Source organism: Palaemon carinicauda, unplaced genomic scaffold (genome assembly GCF_036898095.1).
Source record: "Palaemon carinicauda isolate YSFRI2023 unplaced genomic scaffold, ASM3689809v2 scaffold291, whole genome shotgun sequence".
NCBI lineage: Eukaryota > Metazoa > Arthropoda > Malacostraca > Decapoda > Palaemonidae > Palaemon > Palaemon carinicauda.
Genome location: NW_027170570.1, coordinates 139,001 through 145,000, shown reverse-complemented (window position 1 = coordinate 145,000; position 6,000 = coordinate 139,001). Strand labels below are relative to the sequence as shown.

General features: G+C 33.1%; 1 protein-coding gene across 1 annotated transcript in view; it reads left to right on the top strand.

Annotated features, from left to right (window-relative positions):
• Nucleotides 1–2,541: 2,541 nt before the first annotated feature.
• The window catches only part of LOC137636411 (meiotic recombination protein REC8 homolog), a 46,365-nt gene continuing 42,906 nt past the window's right edge, over nt 2,542–6,000 (top strand). Inside the window, exon 1 of the mRNA XM_068368831.1 lies at nt 2,542–2,646. The gene's annotated coding sequence lies outside the window, so the exon portion shown is untranslated. The remainder of the gene's footprint in view (nt 2,647–6,000) is intronic.

Below are 6,000 nucleotides of genomic sequence, written 5' to 3'. Positions count from 1 at the left end.
GATTCTTGCATCCAATGATTGTAATGTTTTCTTCACCTTCCAGTATTATTTTTTTTTTTTCAAAAATAGGAATTTATTTTCGTGTATAAGTTTTAACACTGTTCTTCCTAAAAACATATTTGTTGAAGTCTCCTATAGCAGTCACAGTACGAAGAGAGAGAGAGAGAGAGAGAGAGAGAGAGAGAGAGAGAGAGAGAGAGAGAGAGAGATACGCTATACATTGGAATAGAGTTCTTTTGCTTGAGGGTACAATCAGGCACGATATCCTGTCTTATTTCTCTTCCTCTTATTTTATTTAATTCTTATAGTATATATATGAAAGAATTCTTATAATGTTACAATTCTTAAAATATTATATTCCAATTGTTCATTACCTCTTGTAGTTTATTTATTTCCTTATTTCTTCTCCTCACTGGGCTATTTTTCCCCGTTGGAGTCACTGGTTTATAGCTCTTCCAACTAGGGTTGTAGCTTGGAGTTTGCTGTGAGTGATCAGACGAAAATCTCCCACCATCACCAATCCCCACGGACTAGCGTGGTGATGAAAACTGGACAAACCAAAGACTTGAATTGACATGTCTGAGGACTTTGTCCTGCATTTATCTATAAACGGATGCAATTGTATATATATATATATATATATATATATATATATATATATATATATATATATATATATATATTTACTTGTTTTGGGTTTAAATCCAACCCTCCACTGAAGTCGAGTGAACTACTTCTCTTTGGGTCCATATTAATCATCTAACGAAACATTTTCATTATATCTTATACAATTCTTTGATTGTAGCATCTTCCAAATCATATGATCTTATGAAAAGTAATGACTTTATTTCCTTCTTAAATTCAATTGCTCCCTTTAGGTCCTTCATTTCAGTTGGCAGTTTATTATAATGTCTAGGTGCACAGTAGCTAAAAGCCCTTTCACCAAATTTACTATTTGTTCTTGGTTCAGATAGTCTATGTTTGTCACTCATGTGTCTTATGTTAACATTTGTTTCTAGTTCTAGTTTGTTCAGGCATTCTTTTAGATATTTTGGTTCATTTTGGTTCAGTATCTGTGGTTTTTTGGATTTTTTTTTGGTTTTATTTTCCCTTTTGGTACCATTACAAGGTCATAGTGTTCCCTAAGTATGTCCGGGATATTAGGCTTATATTATATTCATCTATTCTTGTGCTATTTCATTTTCATATTCTATCCGTTTTTCTTCATTCCAAACTGAGTCTATTTTATTTTCATGCTTACGATATATAGTTTTCCTGTATTTAACTAATTCCTCTTTTGTTTTTTCCTTATTTAGCTTAGTTCATTGTTCTCCATAAAGTTGTATAACTTTGTTCTTTATTCTATCAATATTTTCCCAGAGTTTTTTAGTTTTATCCATTTTTATTTCTTCTATTATCTTTATTCAGAAATATAGTAATTTCCTTCTTTATCAATTTCTTGCACTTCCCTCTTCTTTTGATCATATCTCCCTTCTAATACCTTTTTTACTTCGATATTGGATTAATTTCTTTTCTATCTGTTAAAATCCTTCCTTTCCTTTATGGCTTTTCTTATTTCATCTTTCATCCAGAGTTTCTTCATTAAGAATTTTCCTTTTATACGTAACGTAAATTCTAGAAATTAAATTCTTAAATCACGTCAATAAATGATTATAATTGTATAAATTAATTCTAAAATTAAATTAATAACATAAATTCTAAAAATTACATTTTTAAATCACGTCAATAAATTAACATAAATTTTAGAAATTAAATTTTTAGATTACGTCAATAAATAATTTCAATTGTATAAATTAATTCTAAAATTAAATTAATAACATAAATTCTAAAAATTATATTTTTAAATCACGTTAATGAAGGATTATAATTGTATAAATTAATTAAAAAATTAAATTAATATGAAATAAGCGAAATAATTATTAAAAAATTCAGTTTCCACTAAGAAATACAATAACAAACGCCAGATTTTGAAATTAATAACATAAATTCTACAAATTAAATTTTTAAATCACGTCAATAAATGATTATAATTATATAAATTAATTAAAAAATTAAATTAATATGAAATAAGCGAAATAATTATTTAAAAATTCAGTTTTCACTAAGAAATACAATAACAAACGCCAGATTTTGAATTTCAGTTGCATCTTTTTACCCGTTGAAGCTGCAACATTGCAACAGTATCTCTTCGCTTTTGCCTTTCCCTTCGGAGGTATATCCTTGGCATATTCCCCTTCGAAGTCTCCCCAAAGGTCTTTTTCTTTAGGTATGTAATCATATATCAGTGAAATAAAGTTTGATTTTGGTATTTTTTTACTGTGTGAATTAATAATCTTAAGTATGCTAAAGCTGCAACATTGCAACAATACCTGTTCGCTTTCGCCTTTCCCTTCAGAAGTATATCCTTGGCATATTCCCCTTCGAAGTCTCCTCCAAAGATCTTTCTTTAGGTATGTAATCATATATCAGTGAAATAAAGTTTGATTTATACTGTGTGAATTAATAATCTTAAGTATGCTAAAGCTGCAACATTGCAACAATACCTGTTCGCTTTCGCCTTTCCCTTCGGAGGTATATCCTTGGCATATTCCCCTTCGAAGTCTCCTCAAAGGTCTTTTTCTTTAGGTATGTATTCATTTATCAGTGAAATAAAGTTTGATTTTTACTGTGTGAATTAATAATCTTAAGTATGCTAAAGCTGCAACATTGCAACAATACCTGTTCGCTTTTGCCTTTCCCTTCGGAGGTATATCCTTGGCATATTCCCCTTCGAAGTCTCCTTCAAAGGTCTTTTTCTTTAGGTATGTAATCATATATCAGTGAAATAAAGTTTTATTTTCACTGTGAACAAATAATTTAGTATGCTATACTATGCTAAGCCTTGTCAGGGTAGGGAGTACACAGTGCCCATCGTGGGGTTCACTGCAAGCATTGTTTCATATAGATTTGCATGATTTTAAGGCTATATATTTATGTTAACAGAAGGAAATCTAACTTACATATAGGAGAAACATTTTAAAAGGGTATTGGAGAAGTTTTCATATGTATTTTATTGCATTTTAAAATATTTATATGTATTATATTGCATTTTAATATATACTTATTTTAATGTATAATTTATATGTATTTCGATGAAAGTCTTGCCATAATGGTAAAATTACAGTTTAACGCAGGACATTTCAAATAGAAATTTCAGCTTTTCTTAGAGTACGTATTTTGCTTTCAATGAATTTTACCATTATTTTTGTCGCAAATAAGCCATTCTGTTATACCCCCTTCCTCCTCCCATCCTGACGGACACAGGTGGGAACCGGGGGACTTTGGGTGGGGGGAAATGAGGAAATAATTTAATGATTTTCCACTGAAATGAAATTATATTACATTAAAAACAGTATTAACTGTAGGTAAAGCAGTTTATCATGTAAGTTTTTCATAGATAAAAATACGATTATATATCGTTTCCCCAGTATGTTTTCCCCACCCAAAACCTAGAGTTCCCACTGGAGGTCCCCTATTATCGTAGGATATAGATATATATATATTTCTGAAACTATTTATTTGCGATGGGAACGAGTGTCATTTTCGAAGAGAGCGTAATTTTTTTCTATAAGAAAAATTAGTTTTTTTTTTTAGGTTACATTGCCCTGTAATACAGTAAAATAATACCAAAAATATAAAGTTTGAGATTCTTTCCAAAGGCCACAAAACCTAAAATGCACTACCTAACTTAACCTAGTAGTTCCCACGTCACAGACCTAGAGTCAATTTTTTTTTTAGCGAGGCAGATTTGCACCGACTCGCAGCGGTGCCCTTTTAGCTCGGAAAGGTTTCCTGATCGCTGATTGGTTGGACAAGATGATTCTAACCAATCAGCGATCAGGAAACTTTTCTGAGCTAAAAGGGCTTGTCTGACCAATCAGCGATCAGGAAACTTTTCTGAGCTAAAAGGGCACCACTGTGAGTCGGTGCAAATCTGCCTCGCTAAAATAAATTGACTATAGTCGGGACAAAAATCCCCGCCCCCCAGCTTCCCCTTCCCAGGTCACAGACGTTAAAGTTAAATCACAAATCATACCCTACCTTATTTCCTTTTATATGCACAAACATTGTAACTATAACATTGTCCTAAAGCTAAGTTACAAATAAGGGATTATCTTACTTGTGAATGAGAAATATCTCCAGGACATAGATTGCCAATATTTTGTGTAATATTTTATACGTCCCAGAGTAGAAGGTATTTTTATACATGACCACTCTCTCCATTTATTCCAAAATTATGCAGTCCTGCAGCTCCCCTCGTAATCCTTTTACCCCAACGCTATTTGGAACTTTCCAACCCTTAACCCCCAGGCTTTTTTTTTTTTTTTATTACATTTTGCTATATATTTTTTTTAGATTGCTCTAACAGCCTTAATTTTCATCATAGAGAGGTCAGGTTGGTCTCATTATTTTGGAAAATGCCTGAAGTTTCTCATAAAGTTGTCAAAAATATGCAAAAAAAGAAACAATGCAAAAAACTGTTTTTTGCAAGGACGTACCAGTACGTCCGTGGGGGTAAAGGGATGAGTTTTGTGAAACGTACCAGTACGTCCTTTGGGGGTAAAAGGGTTAAATAGTAATTAGGAGGTACAGTACTTTAAATGCTGGGAAAGCAAAAATTGGCAAGATATGTTGAGGAAGGGGGCATCCCCATCTTCTGTTTATGTACGCGGGTATCACAAATTCTGTTTGGTTGACTACGTTAACGATGTTAACTCTAGGTCGTTTAGTGAGGAAACCGAGCTAGATTTTTTATAACCCCTCTCCTCTTGCTCAACATATCTTGCCATTTTTTGCTTTCCCAGCATTTAACCCTTTTACCCCCAGGCTATTTGGAAATTTCCAACCCTTAACCTCCAAGGGTTATTTTTTTTCAAGCACATTTTGCAGTATATATTTTTTTTTAAATTGCTCTAACAGCCTTAATTTTGGTCAAAGAAAGGTCAGGTTGGTCTTATTCTCTTGGAAAATGCCTGAAGTTTCTCAAAAGATAAAAAATATGAAAAAAAAAAATTAAATAGCAGTTTTTTGCAAGGACGTACCGGTACGTCCATGGGGGTAAAGTGATGAGTTTCGTGAAACGTACCAGTACGTCCTTTGGGGGTAAAAGGGTTGAAGGACTTCCTAATTACTGTACAAGAAGAGGAGAGCTGCAGGATTGCATAATTTGTGAGTTAATGGAGAGCTTGGTCTTGTAAATAAATACCGAGGAGAAAAAGGTTACTTTTACGTTTATTTATGGATTCGGCAGTAAATTTTCCCCACCCCAAGCCTCTGGTTCCGACTGGTTTCCCCCCCCCCCTCTCCATTACTGCAGGATATATAAAGGTTTATCTTATTAACTATTTATTTGTGATGGAAACTAAGTTCATTTTCAAAGAAAACGGGAGTTTTACTCTATAAAATCGCATTTCTTTATTAGTAAAGCTTTTCCCGTGTTGTATGATAATAGCCGTTGTTATTATTATTGTTATTATTATTATTATTATTATTATTACTTGGTAAGCTTCAACCCTAGTTGGAAAAGCAGGATGTTATAAGCCTAGGGGGCCCCAACAGGGAAAATAGCCCTTAGGGTAAGGGCTTCTCTGGTCCTACTCAACTGGACCTTTTGTAATTCATTTTATCGTATACATTCTAATGCATTCAGCATTTGGTAGTAGGTTGGCCAGGACACCAGCCACCCGTTGAGATGCTGTACCGCTGGCCAGACAATTCTACATTGGATCCTTCTCTCTGGTTACGGTTCACTTTCCCTTTGTTTACACATACAACGAATAGTCTGGCTTATTTTTTATATATTCTCCTCTGTCCTCGTACACCTGCCAACACTGAGATAACCAAAAAATAATTCTTTTTCATCCTAGGTGTTAACTACTGTACTGTAATTGTTCAGTGGCTACTTTCCTCTTGGTAATGGTAGAAGAGACTCTTTAGCTA